Consider the following 24,092-nt stretch of genomic DNA (forward strand, 5'->3'; position numbering starts at 1 on the left):
TCCAGGGGGCACCTGAGTGTTTCTGTCAGCTAAGTTTCTGCCTCCTGGTTTTCAGCTCTGTTCGTGACCTCAGGGTCATCAGATTCACCCATATTCAGCATGAAGCCTGCTTCGTATTCTCTCTTCCCTTCCCTCTGCCCCTCTCCTCCTTACACTTGCTCTTTTGCTCTCTCCACACACACACACAAAGGAATCCTTACTCAGTTTTGCTCAGGGTGCCGTAGTAAAGACAGACCTCCTAAGCCGTATTGTTTATGTTTCATGTGTCCACATCTTAACTTAAAAGGTCAGTCATTAGTTTGTGTCCAAAATAGTGAAATCGCATTGAGAACTCTAATTTGGTCAGATTTAATGGGAAGTGTTGTAAGTTAACATTTGGACATATTTGTCCGTGTTTAATATTAGCAAATAAAACTCTTATTGTGTTTTAAGAAATAGAGCATATTCTTGACGTTAAGGTTAGGTTGATATCATAATGCAGCATATACTATAAAAACCCGTCACCCTATCGTTTGGCACAAAACGTCCACAGTTATTCTCACCAACATCAGTGTGGAACATTTATTACAAGAAAACGGCGTAGCGATATTATTATCATTGACGTCGACCACTTCTATTAAGAACTGCGCTGCATTTGGGTGTGTTTTGACATATGCATAATATTTTGTAACCCAGGACCCTGGGATCATGACACGAGCCAAAGAGAGATGCTCAACCGAAGGAACCACCCCGCTGACCACATTATTACGGCTTTTAAATTCGGGTGAAGATGACCCACAAGGTTACATCTGTTTCAGGTGTACCACCTATGATTGGCACTTACGTTCATTGAAACTGCACTCACCCCAAGCATAGATTCTTTGGGTCCCCATAGAGCACTAATACCATTCCATTGATCATATTCCCTATGCTGGACCTTTCACCCTGTGACTGCTTTGATGTACATGTGGAAGCCTGCCCTCTCCGCTCTTTTTCACAACTATGGTTATTTGTAAATGGTACACATTCGGTATTTAAATCTCTCCCATAATGGTTGATTTTGATAACGACAGATTAATGAATAAAAACAACAGAGTAATAGACTAAAAAAGAACAGATGAAGGATTGCCCAACATTGCACAAGCCCACCGTCTTTTGACGGTTGAAATCAAGTGCAAAACCATTCAAGAGACATGACAGCATATGTGGATCTACAGAGGCAGAAATGGTTTTGGAAGAGGTCAAGAAGGTAGGAACATGGGGCTGGGTTTCACAACGAGCTCTATGAGAGAAGGGAACCCATCATTGGAATCGATGTGCCCATCAGTTCTCTTTTACACTGATTATTTCATGATACTTAAAGTTGCCATTGCCTTTTTTAAAGTTTTTATTTGAGAGAGACAGAGAGACAGCAGGAGAGAGCATATGCAAGGGAGAAGGGCAGAGGGAAGGGGAGAAGCACAACCCCGCTGAGCAGGGTGCCCAAAGAGGAGATGGATCCCAGACCCTGGGACCATCTGAAGGTTTTTCCTCATCCACCAATGACGGCCTAGCAGTAGCCTCATTACCATGCAGGCTTCCCCTGTATGGATGTAAACACTGATCTCACTAATCCCTGAGCACCACAACCAATGCACTGATATTCTGTGTCCTCCTAGATCTTGCCAAGGCTGTGGCGTCTGAGTTTGAAGAATCCTTGAAAGACTCTCCACCCACTTCTATGGGAAGCCTGCCCCATTTTACCTGTATTAGAAATGTTGCTCTCTTGGTTTTCCTCTTTTTGAAGGGAATGCACATATGGTAAGGAACAGTGTATTTTTTTGGTGTAAGTACCATCTTGGTGGGGTGTTGGGAGGGGAGGATGTAAACTGTGCAGTAGGGGACATTTGCTCAGAAGCACTTTTCCGCCTTGAATTCTGAATTTGGAATTGCTGCTTCAGTCAACCTGGGAGATCTATCTCCCAGGAAAAGCTCATGCTTTCTCCGTGGGTGCAATCTGTGCTTCCTTTGGGGGCCTTTGACTTTACGACACTTGTTCATTTGGTGTTCAGTACTCACCAGAGAATCAATGACAAAGTATACACATGAACTGACCCCCATCTTCTCCTCTTTTGTGTAACTGCAGGTCGCCTCAGAAAGCAGCGAAACTGGTGTGTATTCTGGAATCATCAGTCTCTTGCTTAGGAAAAACTCTAAATAGTAAGGCAGATGGGGCAACCTTGCTGTCCTCACACCCAGACACCCTTGCTGTCCAGGCACCCAGATTCCATGTTCCTAAGGCTTGGGAGTGTGTGAGATAGGCAGCTTTCCCAGGTGAGAAAAGAGGTCCGTGTTTCTACATTCCTAGGAAGCCAATGTATTCTCTGTGCGTGGAGTGGCTGTGAGTGCAACAGGCTTGGGGGAGGTGACTTGTTGACTCTATGCAGTGTGTGAGAGAGAGACAGACCGATAGTGAGAGAGAGAGGATAGAGACAGTGACACAGAGAAATACAGAGAAAGTGAGGAGGAGAATGAGTGAGGTAGACTCCCCAGCAGATATGTCCCACCGACACCACAAGATGGACTCAGTCGACATTCTTAAAAAATAACAAAAAACAGAACCTCCTCACACAGTACATCTTAGAGTCCTCAGACCGTGGGTGGCCCAACAGTGCAGATCGGCCCATGCTTGCTAACCTAGTGCCTCCATGTTCTCTAGCCCTCCATTCGTAATGAGCAACAGTCCCAAAATTACTCTCTTATTTTCTTCTGTGCTTTTACTTATTTATTTGAGAGAAAGGGAGCAGAAGAGGTGAGAGGGGCAGAGGGAGGGTGAGAGAAACAGACCATTTGCTGAGAAGGGAGCCCCAAACTAGCCTCAATTCCAGGTCCTAGACAGCCTGACCTGAGCTGAAGGCAGACTCCTAAATGACCGAGCAACTCAGGAATCTCTACCTGAGGTATTCTTGAGCAGCATGACGAATGTACTGATGGATTCTCTGTGTCCTTCTAGTTTCATCCTTGGATTCATTCCTCATAACAAAATTCATGGAAAACATCAGTGAGGAAGAACAAATCAGTATCGTCAAGGTGAGCTTCAGTATCATTAACGGAGGAATGAATGTTGCTTTCTTGGTTTCTTTCCACACAAATTGTGATGATGAAAATCAGACAGTGGCTCTCTGAGGTGAAATACATAATCTTCCTCTTGAGAAAAGGGCTGAGTGGTTGCCCCTTGCCAACCGTTACCTTATTTCAGAGGATGTTTACCATTGGCAACACCAAAGCTGGAAATAAACAGCGAGATGGGGTACATTCCCTCAGCAGTGGTTTCTCCTGCTTGGTTGAGTGATCCTGTAGTCAGCATCTGAATGAGCCGGAGAGACACATCCTTCAGGAAAAGCAGCTTCCTCCAGGTGTCCTGTCATTTATTTGGGCACCAGTGTGTCAAACATGATGTCCCTCCCATCTGGCTTCCTTAAGTTTTTGAGAGCAGTAAAATCAGTGCAGAGTAAGAGGGAGCTGAGCCTCATGGTGTTCTCTCTTCTGTACCTGCAGGTGGCCTCAGAACTAGTGACAGCGGTACGTACCCTGAAGCAGTCTCTTCCTGTCTTTAGTCAGGAGCGCCAATCTGATTCTGGGTCCTCACTGGAATGAAAATCACAGGTGTAGTGAAATAAACAAAAACCAAAACCAGAAAACGGGTCTTCCAGGTGGAGACCCATGGACATGTTTTCACAAGCAAAGGGGTAGAATTCAGGTAAGGAGTTTGTGTCCATAGAGATAGCGGGAAGTAGAGATACGTGGACGCCAGGGCTCAGCGAGTTCAGCAACTCAAAAACTGGGATCCACTTCTGGGTTGGCAAGGTCCCTGCTCAGCATGTCTGGGGTGTGGGGCCCCACACTAAACCAGTACCTACCTAGGCTCTAGCCTGCATCAGGAAGGAAAAGTGTGAGCTTCTGAAGAGGATGAGGTGTGCCCCCTCTGCCTCATTACCAGCCCATGTGTATGGGGTCCTCTCCTCTGCTTAGAAGCAGCCCCTGCTAGGATTCCTCTAGGACCTGAGTGCAGACCTTCCTGTCTGAGTGATGCCAGGACCTCCTGTAGTGCCTGCCTCATGGATAGGAGCCCAGAGACCAACAGAAATGAAGTCAGGTCAGGCCAGCAAATTCCACTGCAGGAACCCCTAGGCCTAGGGCAGGGAGGTCACAGCTTCCTCATTTTTGGATCCTAGACCTGAGCTATCCAAGGAGGCAGCCGATAGCCAGACATGCCTGCATATGTTGAAATTCCTTACAGTCAATGAAGTTACACATTTCATCCCTCATCATACCAACCACAGTGCCAGAGCCCAGTAGAGCATGTTGAAAACACAGATCATTTCCATCATCATGAATGGCTCTCCTGGGCAGCTGCTCTGAGTCTGGCATAGTGGCTGCACATGGACCCCATCTAACCTAGCAGGTGTCCACCACCCATCACAGGTGGATCCAGGTGGATCCATGTCCACGTGAGAGCTATCATGATCTTGTGGAAATGGGGAAATGCCAGGTGAAGGGGCATCCTCTCTCTCTCTCTCAAGGAAGGTTTGCCAGTGTGGTCAATGTCTTGGTGAAGGGCTCTAACTCCCAAGAGCCCAGGGAAGGTCTGAGGATCCCAAGGAAGAGCAGGTGTCGACAGGTGTTCCAAAGTGGCCTCAGTTGGAGTAGCAGGAACACGGGGCCTCACTGTCTAATCACCTCATCCTCGTGTTTGTATCTCTAAAGATTGGGCGGTGGAAAATATTGAGGATGAAATTCCTGAAGAGGAAGAAACCTCAGGTCCGGAAGCACAATGAGGCGGGAATCAACAGGAGGGAGTCCCTGGTGCAGTTGGAGTATACCTGCTACTTTGTAGACTGAGAGTGGGCGGGATGAAATAAAGAAGATGATGTATAGGAATGCAATTGTTTTGTTTTTCATTTGTTTACTTATTTGAGAGAGGAGAATGGGAAGGGCAGAGGGAGAGGGATATTCAGACCCTGCACCGAACAGGGAGCCTGATACAGGCCTGATCCCAGGGTCCTGGGTAATGATCCAAGCTGCAGTCAGACACTTAACCTACTGAGCCACGAAGGTGCTCTTCTCTGGTCTATTCCATCATAAACAGTAGGGTATTTGGATAAAATAAGAATTCTGCCCTGGGATTGGATTGTGCAGTTGGTCATATTCTTTTTATTTGATGGTCATTCTCTGCAGACCAGCTCTGACTCCCTTTGTCACTGGCAAGCATCAAAGCCCTTGTTGATGTTTGGTTGGCATCTCTTGGGAATAGAGCAGGAGACCTTTTGGTTCGGGTTATTGCCTTTGGTCTTGGATGGAGCCAATCTCTTGATACACAGCTGTGCCACGCCCATCTGAACTTGCACACAGACTGCTTCCGTGGGAGCCAGGTGCTGGTACAGCCGGGGCCCCACTCCCTCTGCACCTACAGGTCACACAGTAGCAATGCTGGGCTACCCCCAGTTCTGCCCAAAGGGTGGAAGTGCACTCTAGGGATGGGCATCCCTGAAATGGTCCCTCTCAGCACCTCCTCCCGGATCCAGCAGAAGTGAGGTGGGAGGGGTGCCGGGAGCACAGTTCCCTCCTCCCCTCCTTGCACAATCCTCAGTCCTGGGACAAGAATAAAATCTGCACTTGCCTCTGTGTGAGAAGGGATCGAGTGCAGCCAGCCAAGGCCATCGAGGCCTTCACTGGGTGCAGGGAATCTAGAGGAATCTGTGAAAGCTGCTGGGCTGGCGGCACACGCTTGCGCTCAAGGTCCTGCAGAACTAGTCTCCTGGTCTGACCAGGCCCAGGACACAGGCCCTAGGCAGGGAGGCCAGGATTTCTGCTCCTGTCTGATCTCACTGCTATAGCCACACAGTGCTGGGCCTGCTCCCCACGTCAAGGGTTGGCCCAGTCTAGGACATTCCCTCATGCCTGCCTGGAGCCCATGGCCCAGTCCTTCCAGGGATCAGGGCAGATGCTGGCTCGAGCTGGTATTGAAGAGGCCTCACCTGCTGTACAAACCCCATCAGCCCACTTTTAAGCTAAGGGAAACTGGGCAACATAGTTTACCTCTAGCATCACATTCATCTCCTCTATGGGCTACGACATGTATGGGCTGTTCCAGAGATTCAGTGTGTCCCAGATTTAGGAGTCTCATGGTTTGTCTCCCTCTCTAATTTTTCCCACTCAATCCCCTCCTTTCCCTCATTATCTTGTTCCTATTTCTTATATTCCAGGAGGAGAGCACTTGATGGCATGAGCACTGGGTGTTAAACTATATGTTGGCAAACTGAATTTACCTAAACATAAATAAAAATTTTTTAAAAAGAATAAAGGTTAAGTTTGTCTCAAGTACCTAAGATCACCCCACGCACAAAGCAGTCACATTATAAGCCCAGTGGGATATCACTCTCAGGGCCACATGCAACCCCAACCCGTAGGCCCCCAGGCCCATTGCACCTACTCCAGCATTGCCTGGATTGGCTCTTTGATCAACTGATTAAGGAGGGGAGCCCCAGGCTCTGAGACTGTGGTCTCCTTGTTGCCCTCAAAAGCCATACAGAATTTGGAAGGACAGAAAAACAGGAGACCTCATTTACCCAGGAAAACACCCCTTTTGAGGTTCGTATGTTCCTGAGGTTCCAAGCATCTCCCTGTGTCATTTCACTCCATTTGGTAGAAGGTTCTTGCTCATCATTTAATGTCCAAGTTACCTACTGAGGGGAACTGGGTGGCTCATTCAGGGAAGCATCTGACTCTTGATTTCAGCTCAGCACATTCTCTCAGGAGCCTGAGATCCGGCCCCTCTTGGGATTCCTCACTGGTCATGAAACCTTCCTAGGATTCTCTGCCTCCCTCTCCCCCAGCCCATTCATATCCAAATTGGCCTTCCCTCAATCAAAAACTATATTAAAAATAATAAACATGAACTGCAATAAAATTTTTTTAATGAAAATAAATAAATATTGGCTCAATGACTGATTCTTCCAGTTGTTTACCACCTGCTTGTCTGCCGACTTTGTCTTGTTTTCACTTTCATTCACCTTTTGCCTTCATTCTTTAAAGCTATCTTTCCTGAACATAACGTCCTAGGCTCAGAGGTGTTTTCCTTCTATACTTGTGTCACCATTGCAGTGTCTTCTGACCTGTTTTCTGAGAAGTCATGGGCCTTGGAATTTGTATTCTGTTAGGTTGAATGTGTCCTTTTCCTCTGCTTTCAAGGTTTTTCTTCCTCTTTGCCAGCAGATTGGTTACAATGTGTCCGGAGGAGGGTTTTCAGAGCTTTGTAGATCTGAGTCACAGATTTGTGAAATTTTTAGCCATTTTGTCCCCATACCTTCTACACCAGCTGCTTTCCTACAGAAACTCCATGCTGTGGAACTTAGCACTTTTGATGTATCCTAGGCATGCATGTTTAAGTTCCTATCAATTTTTGTTCAGTCTTTTCGCACTCCTCTCATGATAGTACGATTTCTCTTGTTCTGTTTTTTTTTTTTTCTCTTGTTCTGTTTACACATCCACTGTCTGCTTTGTTTCTTCATCGGATTGCTGAGCCTATCCAGTGAATTTTCATCCTGGATAGTGCGTGTCAAGTTTTAAAATTTCCACTTGGTCTTCTGAGAGCAAGATGTCCACAGCTCTTTCTATGGTTATGAGTTTCCCAGTGTCTACAATCAAAAACCTTAGGTGAAAAATGTTTATGGATCTCTGTGGATACAAAACTGGACCAAACTACTTCACGCTTGAGGAAAAATCAAAATACAACCAGCAAAGGAGTCGATTGAAAGCAACCAGGAAATTCATTCCTTTAGTTGATTCAAGAAAACTTATTCCAGGGGCACAGGTTTGGTTCATTCAGGTATGTGACTGCCTCCTGGTTTCATCTGAGTTCATGACCTCAGGTCATCAGATTATCCTAGGTTGGACTCCATGCTTAGGATGGAGCCTGCTTAGTATTCTCTCTCCCTTTTCCTCTACTGCTCTCCCCCTTACACTTTCTCTTTTGCTCTCTTTAAAAAAAAAAAAAAAAGAATCATTCTTTTACTGTGCTCAGGACACCACACTAAAGACAAAAATACAAACCTATATTATTTACATTTTATATGTGAAATTCATAATTTAAATGGTCAGTCAGTAGTTTATGTCAAAATAGTAAAACTGCTTTTACCACTCAAATTTGGTCAAATTAAAAGGTAGGGGTTGTGAAGCAAACATTTGGACACTAGTCTGTGTACAGTATTAACAACATAAAATCACTGATTATGTTTTAATAAGGAGACCTTATTATTGAGATTAGGATTAGACTGGTGTCATAAAGCAGCATATAATATAAAAATTTCCGTATCGCCCTATCCCTTGGCACATATTTTCCACAATCATACATGCCTGCATTAGTGTGGAATTTTTATCACAAAGAACAAACCAGTGTAGAGATATTATTATCATTGAAGTTGACCACATATATTAAGGACTGCTCTGTGTTATGCATCTGACTGTTTTGACAAATACATAATATTATGTATCCAAGGACCCTGGGATCATGATATGAGCCCAAAGTAGATGCCCAACTAAAGGAATGAGCCTGGTGCCCACATTACTACTGTTTTTTTTTAAATTGAAATCAAGATGGTACACAAGGTTACATTAGTCTCAGGTGTACCACATATGGATTCGATACTTGTATAGGGTAATACTGTGCTCACAAGTGTAGATACCATGTGTCCCCATAGAGCACTATTACAATTCCACTGATCATATTCCCTATGCTGTACGTTTGATCTCCGTGATCTTTTTTAATGCATAACGGGAAGCCTGTCCCTCCTACTCTGCTTCACAGCTATGGCTATTGGTAAATGGTATACTTTGAGTATTTAAACCTCTCCCGGATGGAATATTTTCACCAAACTGATTACTGGTACACCTGGGTGGCTCAGTGGTTGAGCGTCTGCCTTTGGCTCAGGTTATGGTCCCGTGGGCCTGGGATCGAGTTCTGCATCGGGTTCCCCACATGGAGCCTGATTCACCCTCTGCCTATGTCTCTGCCTCGGTATCTCTCATGAATACATAAACCTTTAAAAAAAAAAAAAACCTGTGAGTGAATAAATACAATAGAGCACTAGACTAAATAGAACAAAAGAGAATAACTGTCTAGCATTGAATCAAACCTACCAAGAAAAGGGGTAAAATCAGGTTGAAAAACTTACAAAAGAGAGGACAGCATATGTGGACCTACAGAGACAGAAATGATTTTGCCAGATGTCCAGAAGGTGGGAGTTTTTAGTTGGGTTTCACAACAAGCTGCATGAGTGATGGGAAGTCATCATTGGAATCGATGTGCAGATCAGTTCTATTTGTGCACTGATTATGTCAGGCTACTTGAAGTTGCCATTGACTTTTTGGGGAAGATTTTATTTATTTCAGAGAGAGAGAGAGAGTGCGAGCATAAGCAAGGGAGAAAGGCAGAGGGAAAGGGAGAAGCACATTCTGGGCTGAACAAGGCCCCAAGGAGGGGATGGATTGCAGGACACTGGGGCCTTGGCCTGAGCTGAAGGTTTTCCTCATCCACCAAGGAGGATGGACCCCAGACCCTCATATGATACTTATTAATCACTCTCTACAATAGTCTTGCCCTGTACCCATATAAACAGTGATCGCTCAGTAATTCCTGAGCACCACATCCAATGAATGCATTGACAGTTATTTTGTGTCCTCCTAAATCTTGCCAAGTGTGTGGTGCAGGAGTTTTTCCACAAAAAAGTCAGTGAATGAGTTTCCAACTTCTATGGAATGCTCACCCATTTTCCTGAATTAGAAATGGTCCTTTTTTCCTCTTTTTGGAGCGAATTCAGATATGACAAGGAACAGTGTATTTTTTAGGAGTAAGGACCATTTTTGTGGGTTTTGGAGGGGATGTTTTAAACAGTGTAGTAAGGGACCTTTCTCTCACATGCAGTTTTTCCTCAAGAATTTCGTGTGGCTCCTTCAGTAAACGAGAGATCCATCCCCCAGGAATAGCTCCTGCTTTTTCATGGGTGCAACCTGTGCTTCCTTTGGAGGCCTATCGTTTTACTACTGTTGCTCATGTGGTGTTGAATACTCACTAGGAGAACCAATGACAAAGGACACACATGACCTGACCCTCATGGTTTACTCTTTTGTGTAAGTGCAGACGTCTCAGAAACCAGCGAAAGTGGTATGTATTCTTGAACCACTCTCTTGCAGAAAAAAAAAAATCTAAATAGTACGGCAGATGCAGCAACCTGCTGTTCTCTTCTGGACAGCCACCCGATTCCATGTTCCTGAGGCTTGGGGGTGTGAGACAGGCAGCTTTCCCAGGTGAGAAAACATGCCTACATTTCTACAATACTAGGAGCTGGTGTGTTCACTGTTTGGTATGGTTGTAAGTGCATGACTCTTAGGGTGGAGTGACTTGTTTAAACCTATGAGTGTGACAGAGTTGTGTGTGCATGTGTGTGACACAGAGAGAGAATTGTGAGTGAGAGAGAGAGAGAGAGAGAGAGAATGAGAGACAGCTATGGACACAGAAATACAGAGAAAGGGGGAAGGAGAGAGAAAGAATAAGAGAGTTTTCCCAGGACATTGTCCCACTGACACTGCACCATGGCTTCTCTCATCATTCTCCAAAATAAAGAAAATCCTAACACACCATATTTTCCAGCCCTAACCCCGTGAGTGGCCCGACAGTGGTAGCTCAGCCCATGCTTAGTTACCAAATGCCATCATGTTCACTAGCCTTCGTTCATACTGATCAACAGTCCCCATTAGCCTTTTATTTTCTTCACGAAATTATTTATGTATTTGAGAGAGAGAGAGAGCAGAAGAGGCAAGAGGGGCAGAGGGAGAGAAAGAAACACACCCTTTGCTGAGCAGGGAGCCCCACATCAGGCTCCATTTCAGGTCCCAGACACCCTGACCTGAACCAAAGGCAGACTTAGCTGACTGAGCAACTCAGGCACCACTACCTGAATTATTCTTGAGCAGCATGACCCATGTGCTGATGGGTACTCTGTGTCCTTCTAGAAGCACTTTATGGTCCCTTCATCATGAGACTATTCCAGAACATCAGAGGAGAAGTGCAAGTTAATGCTGTCAAGGTGAGCTCAGTATCTTTGAGGAACGAATGTTGCTTTCTCGGTTGCTTTCCACACAAATTCTGATGAACATCAGACAGCGTCCATTTGAGATGAAATACATAATCTTCCTGGTGGCAAGGGTGCTGAGTGCTTGCCTCTTGGCATGCATTAGCTTATCTGAGAGGATGTTTACCACTGGCGACACCAAAGCTGCTTATAAAGACAGTGATGGGGTACTTTCCCTCATCAATGGTGTCTCCTGCTTGGCTGGGGAATGTTGTAGTCACCATCCTGAATGGACTGGAGAGACACATCCTTCAGGACAAACAACTTCCTTCAGGTATCCTTTCACTTCCTTTGGGCACCATGGTCTCTAACATGATGTTCCATCTGGTTTCCTAAAGTCATTCAGAGAAGTAAAGATCAGTTTTTACTAGGTAATAACATCTATCGAATAAAAACAATAGAAGATTTATTTTTGTTAAAGTTGAGCTATAGATTAATGTCCAAATATTAGCTTTACTCTAAGAATCATTAACCATAATCACATTTGAGTTGTAGGGTGCCAGTGGTATCAGTCACTTAATTGTACGCCCTGGGGTCAGGACCTAATCCCATGGTCGGGGTTCAGCTACATGTTGGGGTCCCTCCACATGGGGAGCCTACTCCTCCTCCTAACCCTCAGCCCGCTCACGTTTTCTCCCTCTATCCCTTTCTCTTTCTCTCCCTCAATTTAATAAATTGATTGGTTAATTATCTAATTAAATCTTGAAAAATTAACTTAACTTGATTGGAAAAAACATTTTTACTATTCTGGCCACCAAGTGATGCCTCACCTTCTAAATTAAAATATTCACACAGAACAGTAGGAATATGGCTTAGAACTTTTGACCTATGAATGGGACACAAGCAAACTAGAATAATGATTTTTTAAAATTTTTTTTACGCATAGGATATCCTGAAAATGCACTACCATAAAGAAAGACAGGACCATAATAGAGTCATGCAAAATGAAATAAATACAAAGGAAACTAATTAAATAATCAGGTAATTACAAGTTCCAGACAGACAGGGAAATGACTTTCCATTTCATTCATGAGTTGAAAACGATGCTGCTGGAATAGTAACTCCTCTCCTGCTGTCAGCGGAGCTAAACCCAAAATTGCAGAACTCACTCATAAACATACATGGAAATGGAAACGGAGCCCTTACAGGGACCACAACACACTGGTACATCATGTGCAAAGGGCTTTTTTTTTTTTTTAAAGATTTATTTATTTATGATAGACCTACAGAGAGAGAGAGAGAGAGAGAGAGAGAGAGAGAGAGAGAGGCAGAGACACAGGAGGAGGGAGAAGCAAGCTCCATGCCTGGAGCCCAACGTGGGACTCCATCCTGATACTCCAGGATCACGCCCTGGGCCAAACGCAGGCGCCAAACAGCTGAGCCACCCAGGGACCCGCAGAAAGGGCTTTAAAACAAAAAGAAGACAACAGGGGGAAGAAGGCCAGAGAGTAGAGTCCTCAACTCACCTGATCCGCCAAGGATCCCTTCTAACAAGGTAGAAGGTGAAGGTGGATACAAAGAAAGAAAGAAGGGGGGGGGACAGGGCTTCTAACAAGGCAAGACAGGAAGGGGGAAAGGGAAAGGAAGGAAGAAGCCTGGGGGCAGGTGGGGGGGGTGGGGAGCTGCAGGCCAGAGGAGATGGCTCCAGCCTGGCGGGAAAGCCTGGGCGCCCCTAGAGCCCAGCCCCGGAGAGGAGGGGCGTCGGGCTGAACCCCAGGAGGGGCGGCGGAGTCCCCAGGCTCCCGGGGTCACTAGCAGACGAGGCACGGCCGGGGCAGAGCGCCCCAGGCCCGCGGGCCCAGCTCGGGACAGCGCTGGAGCCGCAGGCGGCGGGGCCTCGGGGAGAAGCAGGGGGGCAGGCGGGGGCTCCGGGCAGGCGGGGCGCTGCACCTGCTGCCTTCGGGCGCCCGCCATGGCCCCGGGAGCGCGGTGCAGGCAGCACAGGCCCCGGAGCCCAGGGCCCGGGGGACACGGCCGAGGTCCTGCCTCCCCCCGGGGCGGGTGGAGGCTTCACAACTGCAGAATTAAGATCTCATCAGGCTGAAGTTAAAAATCAATTAAATGAGGTGCAATCCAAATTGGGGGTCCTAATGGCAAGGCATAAGGTGCTGGAAGAAAGAATGAGCAACACAGAAGACTCCTTGATGGCAAGGAAGGAAGCTGAGGAAAACAGAGAAAAACAATGAAAGGACCACGAGGAAAGGTTAAGGGAAATACATGACAGCTTCAGAAGGAAGAATTACGTATCACTGGGGTTCCAGAGAGCACCCAGAAGGACAGAGGGCCAGAAAGCATATTTAAACAAATCCAAGCTGAGAGCTTCCCTAATTCAGGAGGGGAATAGGCACTCAGACCCAGGAGATAGAGTGGTCCTCCCCCCAAATCAATAAAAACCGTTCAACACCTCAACACTTAATAGTGAAACTTGCAAATTCTATAGAAAAAGAGAAAATCTGTAAAGTAGATAGAGGCAGCAGATTCTTAACGAATATGGGGAGAATTGTTACATTAATAGCAGACCTCTCCTCAGAGACCTGGGAGGCCAGAAAGGGCTGGCGGGATTGATTCAGGGTCCTAGATGAGAAGAACATGCAGGCAAGAAAACTCTATCCAGCAAGGCTCTCATTCAGAATAGAAGGAGAGATAAAGAGCTTCCAAGATAGGCAGAAACTGCAAGAATATGTGACCACCAAACCAGCTCTGCAAGAAATATTAAGGAGTATCATAGGAAAATTAACATGCTTCCAGAAAATTTGTTCAGGTTTAAGTGAGCAGTTGAGATAGAAATGATTTATATATGCTGTGATTTAGTCTATGGGTTTATTTGAAAATTAGTCACCATGCAGTCTGTTTTTATAGTGTATGCATAATGATTGTACTATATAGGAAGGATGACGTGGTGTTACATTATCCCTAATAGGAACAACGCTTTTAACTGTTAAAGAGTAATCTTGCTTTCCTCAGGAGGGGGGAAAAACACCCCAACTCTATACAGCTTCAGACATTCTGTACAATCCCTTAGAGGATGGGGCTTCTGCACACACTTTTGGTCAAAGAAGAGACTAAGGGCACATCTTTTGAAAACATTCTAATGAAATGACTCATAAACCCATTCCACCTATAACTGTAATTTAACTCAAATACTAATAACCAGAGCTTGGCTCAGCAGGGATTCCCTAGAGCCAGGTATAAAGCCTTGTGAAGGAAGCCGAGATATGCCACCCCAAAATATATATTTATATATGTTTTTGGGAAGAGGAATCCAGAAACAAATCTTAGTGTTAATGTCTTCCCATAAATTTACCTTTCCAGTTTGCCGCCCTTGATAGCCTAAAACTGCTTTTCTTTAGGCTATCATTTTTTCTACAAATGTATTATTGTTCTTTGCTGAAGATGCTATAAAGCTCACAGTTTTAAGCTGCTGCTTTGAGTTCCTCTTTGTTTTTTATTTCTTCGGTGTGATGTGCACTGCAAACCTTTATAAATTTTTTCTTTTGATGATATCCTCTTGGTAATGAGTCCCCCCCGAAAACCCAAGATGGGAAGATATGGAGTTTAGCCTCCCGCCACATCAGAACTCGTTCTAGTTGTATTCTCATGGAAGAACGCAGGCAAAAATGAACTCTGCTTAGTTGGCAATTAGCCTGGGGCAGGCCATCCAAAGGTTGCAGTTGCCTACATGAGATTGTGAACTTACTGCATCAGCTACACTGGTGGACTTTCTCCTAACACTGAACACTGGAATCCTCAAATTTAAACTCCAAAATATCAAAGGTCATTCTTTCGTGCAGAAAAGGATTCTGCACATCAACAACCAGGCATGTGACACTAACAATAAGACTGAAGAAAAAGAAATTACAGCCAATCCGATTTATAATTGTACCCAAAAGCATAACATACCTAGGAATAAACCTAACCAAAGACGTAAAGGATCTGTAGCCTAAAAACTAGATAACAAAAAAAAAAAAAAAAAAACCTAGAGAACACATTGAAAGAAACTCAAGAAGGCACAAAGAGGCAGAAAAATATTCAGTGATCATGGGTTGGAAGAATTAATATTGTGAAAAGGTCGGTGCTACACAGGGCCATATACACATTTAATGCAATCCCTATGAAAATACCACAGACTTTCTTCAGAGAGTGGGAACAAACCATCTTTAGATTTCTCTGGAAATGGAAAAGACCCCAATTAGCCAGGGAACGATTAAAAACGAAGACCACAGCTGGGGGCAACACAAGGCCCGATTTCAGGTTGTACTACAAACCCAAGGCCGAAAAGACAGTGTGGTAGTGGCACAAAAACAGACCCATGAATCAATGGAACCGAATAGCGAATCCAGAAGTGGACCCTCAACTTTATGGTCAACTAATATTCGAGAAACCAGGAAAGACTATCCCGGGAAAAAAGAGAGTCTCCTCAAAAAATGGAGCTGGGAACATTGGACATCCACATGCAGAAGAAGGAAGCTAGACCATTCTCTGACACCACACACAGGGAAAAACTCAAAAAGGATGAACGATCTAAATGTGAGACAAGAATCCATCCAAATCCGAGAGGTGAACAGAGGCAACACCGTTTTTCAACTTGGCCACAGCAACATCCCGCAAGATACGTCCGCCAAGGCAAGAGAAACAAAAGCAACAAGGAATTATTGGGACTTCAGCCAGATCGAAAGCTCCTGCGCAGCAAAAGAAACAGTCCACAAAAGTAAAAGACAACCTACAGAACGGGAGAAGATACTTGCAAACGACCGCTCAAAGGGCTGGTGTCCAAGGTCTATAAAGAACATACTCAACTCAAGAGCAGAGAAACAAACAATCCGATCGTGAAACGGGCAAAAGACCCAAACAGAAATCTCACAGGGGAAGACAGAGACATGGCCAACAAGCACATGAGAACATGGCCCGCAAGCTGACCATCAGGGAACTACAGATCCACATCCCCATGAAATACCACCTCACACCGGCAGGAATGGGGAAAAGTCACAAGACAGGAAACAACAAATGTTGGAGAGGACGCGGACAAAGGGGAACCCTCTTGCACTGTAGGTGGGAATGTGAACTGGTGCAGCCACTCCGGAAAACTGTGTGGAGGTTCCCCAAAGAGTTAAGAACAGATCTTCCCTCCGGCCCAGCAATTGCACTGCTGGGATATACCCCAAAGCTGCAGATGCGGTGAAACGCGGGGACACCTACACCCCGATGTTTATGGCAGCAATGTCCACAATAGCCAAACTGTGGAAGGAGCCTCGGGGTCCATCGAGAGATGAATGGATAAAGAAGATGTGGTCCACGGCTACAACGGAATATTACTCAGCCGTGAGAAACGACAAATACCCACCATTTGCTCTGACGTGGACGCACCTAGAGGGACTTATGCTGAGTGAAATGAGTCCATCGGAAAAGGACAAACTTGATATGGTCTCATTCATTTGGGGAATATAAAAACTAGTGAAAGGCACTAAAGGGAATGGGGAAGATGAAGGAAAATATCAGTGAGGGTGACAAAACAGGACACACACCGAACTCTGGGAACTGAACAAGGGGTAGTGGAAGGGGAGGTGGGCGGGCGGTTGGGGCGACCGGGTGATGGCCACTGATGGGGGCACTTGGCGGGATGAGCACTGGGTGTTATGCTATATGCTGGCAAATAGAACTCCAATAAAAAAATGTAAAAACAGAAAACATTTTGGTAATACTTAACACGGACTAGTATGTCCAAATGTTAGCTTCAAAACCCCTCCTATGAAATCGGACAAAATTAGAGTTCTCAATGCGATTTCACAATTTTGGCCACAAACTAATGACTGACCTTTCAAGTTAAGATGTGGACACATGAAACATAAAGAATACGGCTTAGGAGGTCTGTCTCTACGATGGCACCCCGAGCAAAACTGAATAATGATTCTGTTTTGCGTGTGTGGAGAGAGCAAAAGAGCAAGTGTAAGGAGGAGAGGGGCAGAGGGAAAGGAAGAGAGAATACGAAGCAGGCTCCATGCTGAATATGGGTGAATCTGATGACCTTGAGGTCATGACCAGAGCTGAAACCCCAGAGGCAGAGACTTAGCTGACAGAAACACCCAGGTGCCCCTAGGACAAGATTTCTTGAGGCTATTATTTAATGAATCAATTTTCATGTTACCCTCCGGCCTGTCGTCTGTTGGCTGAACTCTTCTGATACGGAGGATGGAAAACATTTTTGGCCATGCTCCAGGGCAGGTGTACCAAGGGTTTCTTCGAGATTCAGGTTCGGTTGTTATCACTCCAGCTCCTGGGAAATAAATGGACATAGAAAGAGCTGTTGACTGACAGGTTGTTGTTAGAAGAGCCTCGAAAATTAAGGAGTCAATCCCATTTACAACTGCACCCAAAAACATAAGCTACCCGGGAATAAACCTAACCAAAGAGGTAAAGGATCTGTACCCTAAACACCACAGAACGTTCCTGAAAGAAATCGAGGAAGGCATCAAGAGAAGGAAAAAGGTTCCATGCTCATGGAGAGGAAGAATTAATATTGTGAAAATGTCCATGCTACCCAGGGCAATTTATATATTTCACGCAATCCCTATCAAAATACTGGGGACTTTCTTCAGAGAGTTAGAACAAACCATCTTAAGATTCTAGTGTGGGGGATCCCTGGGTGGCGCAGCGGTTTAGTGGCTGCCTTTGGCCCAGGGCGCGATCCTGGAGATCTGGGATCGAATCCCACGTCGGGCTCCCGGTGCATGGAGCCTGCTTGTCCCTCTGCCTATGTCTCTGCCCCATTCTCTCTCTCTGTGTGACTATCATTAATAAATAAAAATAAAAAAAAAATAAGATGCTAGTGTGGATACTGAAAAGACCCCAAAGAGCCAGGGGACTATTCAAAACGAAGGCCACAGCTGGGGGCATCACAAGGCCCGATTTCAGGTTGTACTACAAAGCCGTGGCTATCAAGACAGTGTGGTAGTGGCACAAAAACAGACCCATAGCTCAATGGAACCGAATAGCGAATCCAGAAGTCGACCCTCAACTTTATGGTCAACTCTATTCGAGAAAGCAGGAAAGACTATCCCTGGAAAAAGACAGTCTCTTCAATAAAGGGTGCTGGGAACACTGGACATCCACATGCAGAAGACGGAAGCTAGACCATTCTCTGACACCACACACAGGGAAAAACTCAAAAAGGATGAAAGATCTAAATGTGAGACAAGAATCCATCCAAATCCGAAAGGCGAACAGAGGCAACACCGTTTTTCAACTTGGCCATAGCAACATCTCGCAAAATACGTCTGCCAAGGCAAGAGAAACAAAAGCAACGAGGAATTATTGGGACTTCAGCCAGATCGAAAGCTCCTGCGCAGGAAAAGAAACAGTCCACAAAAGTAAAAGACAACCTACAGAACGGGAGAAGATATTTGCAAACGACCGCTCAGACAAAGGGCTAGTGTCCAAGATCTCTAAAGAACATACTCAACTCAAGAGCAAAGAAACAAACAATCTGATCATGAAACGGGCAGAAGACCCGAACAGAAATCCCACAGGGGAAGACAGAGACACGGCCAACAAGCACATGAGAACATGGCCCGCATCACTGGCCATCAGGAAACTACAGATCCAAACCCCCATGAGATACCACTTCACACCGGCGGAAATGGGGAAATTCACGAGACAGGAAACAAGAAATGTTGGAGAGGACGCGGACAAAGGGGAACCCTCTTGCACTGTAGGTGGGAATGTGAACAGGTGCAGCCACTCCGGAAAACTGTGTGGAGGTTCCTCAAAGAGTTAAGAACAGATCTTCCCTCCAGCCCAGCAATGGCACTGCTGGGGATTCACCCCAAAGCTGAAGATGCGGTGAAATGCGGGGACACCTGCACCCCGAAGTTTATGGCAGCAATGTCCACAATAGCCAAACTGTGGAAGGAGCCTCGGGGTCCATCGAGAGATGAATGGATAAAGTTGATGTGGTCCACGGCTACAACGGAATTTTACTCAGCCATGAGAAACGACGAATACCCACCATTAGCTCCGACGTGGATGCACCTGGAGGGACTTATGCTGAGTGAAATAAGTCCATCGGAAAAGGACAAACTTGATATGGTCTCATTCATTTGGGGAATATAAAAACTAGTGAAGGCAATAAAGGGAAAGGGGAAAATGAAGGAAAATATCAGTGAGGGTGACAAAACAGGAGACACACCGAACTCTGGGAACTGAACAAGGGGTAGTGGAAGGGGAGGTGGGCGGGCGGTTGGGGCGACTGGGTGATGGGCACTGATGGGCGCACTTGGCGGGATGAGCACTGGGTGTTATGCTATATGCTGGCAATTTGAGCTCCAATAAAAAAATGTAAAAACAGAAAACATTTTGCTAATACTTAACACGGACTAGTATGTCCAAATGTTACCTCACAACCCCTCCCATGAAATCTGACCAAATTAGAGTTCTCAATGCGATTTCACAATTTTGGCCACAAACTAATGACTGACCTTTCAAGTTAAGATGTGGACACATGAAACATAAAGAATACGGCTTAGGAGGTCTGTCTCTACGATGGCACCCCGAGCAAAACTGAATAATGATTCTGTTTTGCGTGTGTGGAGAGAGCAAAAGAGCAAGTGTAAGGAGGAGAGGGGCAGAGGGAAAGGAAGAGAGAATACGAAGCAGGCTCCATGCTGAATATGGGTGAATCTGATAACCTTGAGGTCATGACCGGAGCTGAAACCCAGGAGGCAGAGACTTAGCTGACAGAAACACCCAGGTGCCCCTAGGACAAGATTTCTTGAGGCTATTATTTAATGAATCAATTTTCATGTTACCCTCCGGCCTGTCGTCTGTTGGCTGAACTCTTCTGTTTCGGCGGATTGCAAAGAGCTTTCGCCGTGCTCCTGGGCAGATGTACCCAGGTTGTCTGCTATATTCAGGTTCGGTTGTTATCACAGCAGCTCCTGGTAAATAAATGGACATAGAAAGAGCTGTTGACTGACAGGTTGTTGTTAGAAGAGCCTCGAAAATTAAGGAGTCAATCCCATTTACAACTGCACCCAAAAGCATAAGCTACCCGGGAATAAACCTAACCAAAGAGGTAAAGGATCTGTACCCTAAACACCACAGAACGTTCCTGAAAGAAATCGAGGAAGGCATCAAGAGAAGGAAAAAGGTTCCATGCTCATGGAGAGGAAGAATTAATATTGTGAAAATGTCCATGCTACCCAGGGCAATTTACACATTTCACGCAATCCCTAACAAAATACCGGGGACTTTCTTCAGAGAGTTGGAACAAACCATCTTAAGATTCTAGTGTGGAACCGGAAAAGACCCCAAAGAGCCAGGGGACTATTCAAAACGAAGGCCACAGCTGGGGGCATCACGAGGCCCGATTCCAGGTTGTACTACAAAGCCGTGGCCATCGAGACAGTGTGGTAGTAGCACAAACACAGACCCATAGATCAATGGAACCGAGTAGCGCATCCAGAAGTGGACCCTCAACTTTATGGTCAACTAATATTCGCGAAAGCTGGAAAGACTATCCCTGGATAAAGACAGTGTCTTCCATAAAGGGTGCTGGGAACACTGGACATCCACATGCAGAAGAAGGAAGCTAGACCATTCTCTGACACGACACACAGGGAAAAACTCAAAAAGCATGAACGATCTAAATGTGAGACAAGAATCCATCCAAATCCGAGAGGCGAACAGAGGCAACACCGTTTTTCAACTTGGCCACAGCAACATCTCGCAAGATACGTCCGCCAAGGCAAGAGAAACAAAAGCAACAAGGAATTATTGGGACTTCAGCCAGATCGAAAGCTCCTGCGCAGCAAACAACAGTCCACAAAAGTAAAAGACAACCTACAGAACGGGAGAAGATATTTGCAGACGACTGCTCAGTCAAAGGGCTAGTGTCCAAGATCTATAAAGAACATACTCAACTCAAGAGCAGAGAAACAAACAATCCGATCGTGAAACGGAAAAAGATCCAAACAGAAATCTCACAGGGGAAGACAGAGACATGGCCAACAAGCACATGAGAACATGCCCCGCAAGCTGACCATCAGGGAACTACAGATCCACACCCCCAGGAGATACCACCTCACACCTGCGGGAATGGGGAAAAGTCACGAGACAGGAAACAACAAATGTTGGAGAGGACGCGGACAAGGGGGAACCCTCTTGCACTGTAGGTGGGAATGTGAACAGGTGCAGCCACTCCGGAAAACTGTGTGGAGGTTCCTCAAAGAGTTAAGAACAGATCTTTCCTCCGGGCCAGCAATGGCACTACTGGGGTTATACCCCAAAGCTAAAGATGCGGTGAAATGCGGGGACACCTGCACCCCGATGTTTATGGCAGCAATGTCCACAATAGCCAAACTGTGGAAGGAGTCTCGGAGTCCTTCGAGAGATGAATGGATAAAGAAGATGTGGTCCACGGCTACAACGGAATATAACTCAGCCGTGAGAAACGACAAATACCCACCATTAGCTCCGACGTGGATGCACCTGGAGGGACTTATGCTGAGTGAAATAAGTCCATCGGAAAAGGACAAACTTGATATGGTCTCATTCATTTGGGGAATATAAAAACTAGTGAAGGCAATAAAGGGAAAGTGGAAAATGAAGGAAAATATCAGTGAGGGTGACAAAACAGGAGACACACCGAACTCTGGGAACTGAACAAGGGGTAGTGGAAGGGGAGGTGGGCGGGCGGTTGGGGCGACTGGGTGATGGCCCCTGATGGGGGCACTTGGCGGGATGAGCACTAGGTGTTATGCTATATGCTGGCAAATTGAACTCCAATAAAAAAATGTAAAAACAGAAAACATTTTGCTAATACTTAACACGGACTAGTATGTCCAAATGTTACCTCACAACCCCTCCCATGAAATCGGACCAAATTAGAGTTCTCAATGCGATTTCACAATTTTGGCCACAAACTAATGACTGACCTTTCAAGTTAAGATGTGGACACATGAAACATAAAGAATACGGCTTAGGAGGTCTGTCTCTACGATGGCACCCCGAGCAAAACTGAATAATGATTCTCTATTGCGTGTGTGGAGAGAGCAAAAGAGCAAGTGTAAGGAGGAGAGGGGCAGAGGGAAAGGAAGAGAGAATACGAAGCAGGCTCCATGCTGAATATGGGTGAATCTGATGACCTTGAGGTCATGACCAGAGCTGAAACCCCGGAGGCAGAGACTTAGCTGACAGAAACACCCAGGTGCCCCTAGGACAAGATTTCTTGAGGCTATTATTTAATGAATCAATTTTCATGTTACCCTCCGGCCTGTCGTCTGTTGGCTGAACTCTTCTGATACGGAGGATGGAAAACATTTTTGGCCATGCTCCAGGGCAGGTGTACCAAGGGTTTCTTCGAGATTCAGGTTCGGTTGTTATCACTCCAGCTCCTGGGAAATAAATGGACATAGAAAGAGCTGTTGACTGACAGGTTGTTGTTAGAAGAGCCTCGAAAATTAAGGAGTCAATCCCATTTACAACTGCACCCAAAAACATAAGCTACCCGGGAATAAACCTAACCAAAGAGGTAAAGGATCTGTACCCTAAACACCACAGAACGTTCCTGAAAGAAATCGAGGAAGGCATCAAGAGAAGGAAAAAGGTTCCATGCTCATGGAGAGGAAGAATTAATATTGTGAAAATGTCCATGCTACCCAGGGCAATTTATATATTTCACGCAATCCCTATCAAAATACTGGGGACTTTCTTCAGAGAGTTAGAACAAACCATCTTAAGATTCTAGTGTGGGGGATCCCTGGGTGGCGCAGCGGTTTAGTGGCTGCCTTTGGCCCAGGGCGCGATCCTGGAGATCTGGGATCGAATCCCACGTCGGGCTCCCGGTGCATGGAGCCTGCTTGTCCCTCTGCCTATGTCTCTGCCCCATTCTCTCTCTCTGTGTGACTATCATTAATAAATAAAAATAAAAAAAAAATAAGATGCTAGTGTGGATACTGAAAAGACCCCAAAGAGCCAGGGGACTATTCAAAACGAAGGCCACAGCTGGGGGCATCACAAGGCCCGATTTCAGGTTGTACTACAAAGCCGTGGCTATCAAGACAGTGTGGTAGTGGCACAAAAACAGACCCATAGCTCAATGGAACCGAATAGCGAATCCAGAAGTCGACCCTCAACTTTATGGTCAACTCTATTCGAGAAAGCAGGAAAGACTATCCCTGGAAAAAGACAGTCTCTTCAATAAAGGGTGCTGGGAACACTGGACATCCACATGCAGAAGACGGAAGCTAGACCATTCTCTGACACCACACACAGGGAAAAACTCAAAAAGGATGAAAGATCTAAATGTGAGACAAGAATCCATCCAAATCCGAAAGGCGAACAGAGGCAACACCGTTTTTCAACTTGGCCACAGCAACATCTCGCAAAATACGTCTGCCAAGGCAAGAGAAACAAAAGCAACGAGGAATTATTGGGACTTCAGCCAGATCGAAAGCTCCTGCGCAGGAAAAGAAACAGTCCACAAAAGTAAAAGACAACCTACAGAACGGGAGAAGATATTTGCAAACGACCGCTCAGACAAAGGGCTAGTGTCCAAGATCTCTAAAGAACATACTCAACTCAAGAGCAAAGAAACAAACAATCTGATCATGAAACGGGCAGAAGACCCGAACAGAAATCCCACAGGGGAAGACAGAGACACGGCCAACAAGCACATGAGAACATGGCCCGCATCACTGGCCATCAGGAAACTACAGATCCAAACCCCCATGAGATACCACTTCACACCGGCGGGAATGGGGAAAAGTCACGAGACAGGAAACAAGAAATGTTGGAGAGGACGCGGACAAAGGGGAACCCTCTTGCACTGTAGGTGGGAATGTGAACAGGTGCAGCCACTCCGGAAAACTGTGTGGAGGTTCCTCAAAGAGTTAAGAACAGATCTTCCCTCCAGCCCAGCAATGGCACTGCTGGGGTTATACCCCAAAGCTG

General features: G+C 45.8%; 1 protein-coding gene across 1 annotated transcript in view; it reads right to left on the minus strand.

Annotated features, from left to right (window-relative positions):
* Positions 1 to 8,051: 8,051 nt before the first annotated feature.
* Positions 8,052 to 24,092, minus strand: part of LOC140594273 (piwi-like protein 1) — a 54,113-nt gene continuing 38,072 nt past the window's right edge. The window contains exons 13-15 of the mRNA XM_072725181.1: positions 22,406 to 22,534; positions 17,290 to 17,418; positions 8,052 to 11,479 (exon numbers count right to left, since the gene is read on the minus strand). The gene's annotated coding sequence lies outside the window, so the exon portion shown is untranslated. The remainder of the gene's footprint in view (positions 11,480 to 17,289; positions 17,419 to 22,405; positions 22,535 to 24,092) is intronic.

This window comes from Vulpes vulpes, chromosome 10 (assembly GCF_048418805.1).
Source record: "Vulpes vulpes isolate BD-2025 chromosome 10, VulVul3, whole genome shotgun sequence".
Lineage (NCBI taxonomy): Eukaryota > Metazoa > Chordata > Mammalia > Carnivora > Canidae > Vulpes > Vulpes vulpes.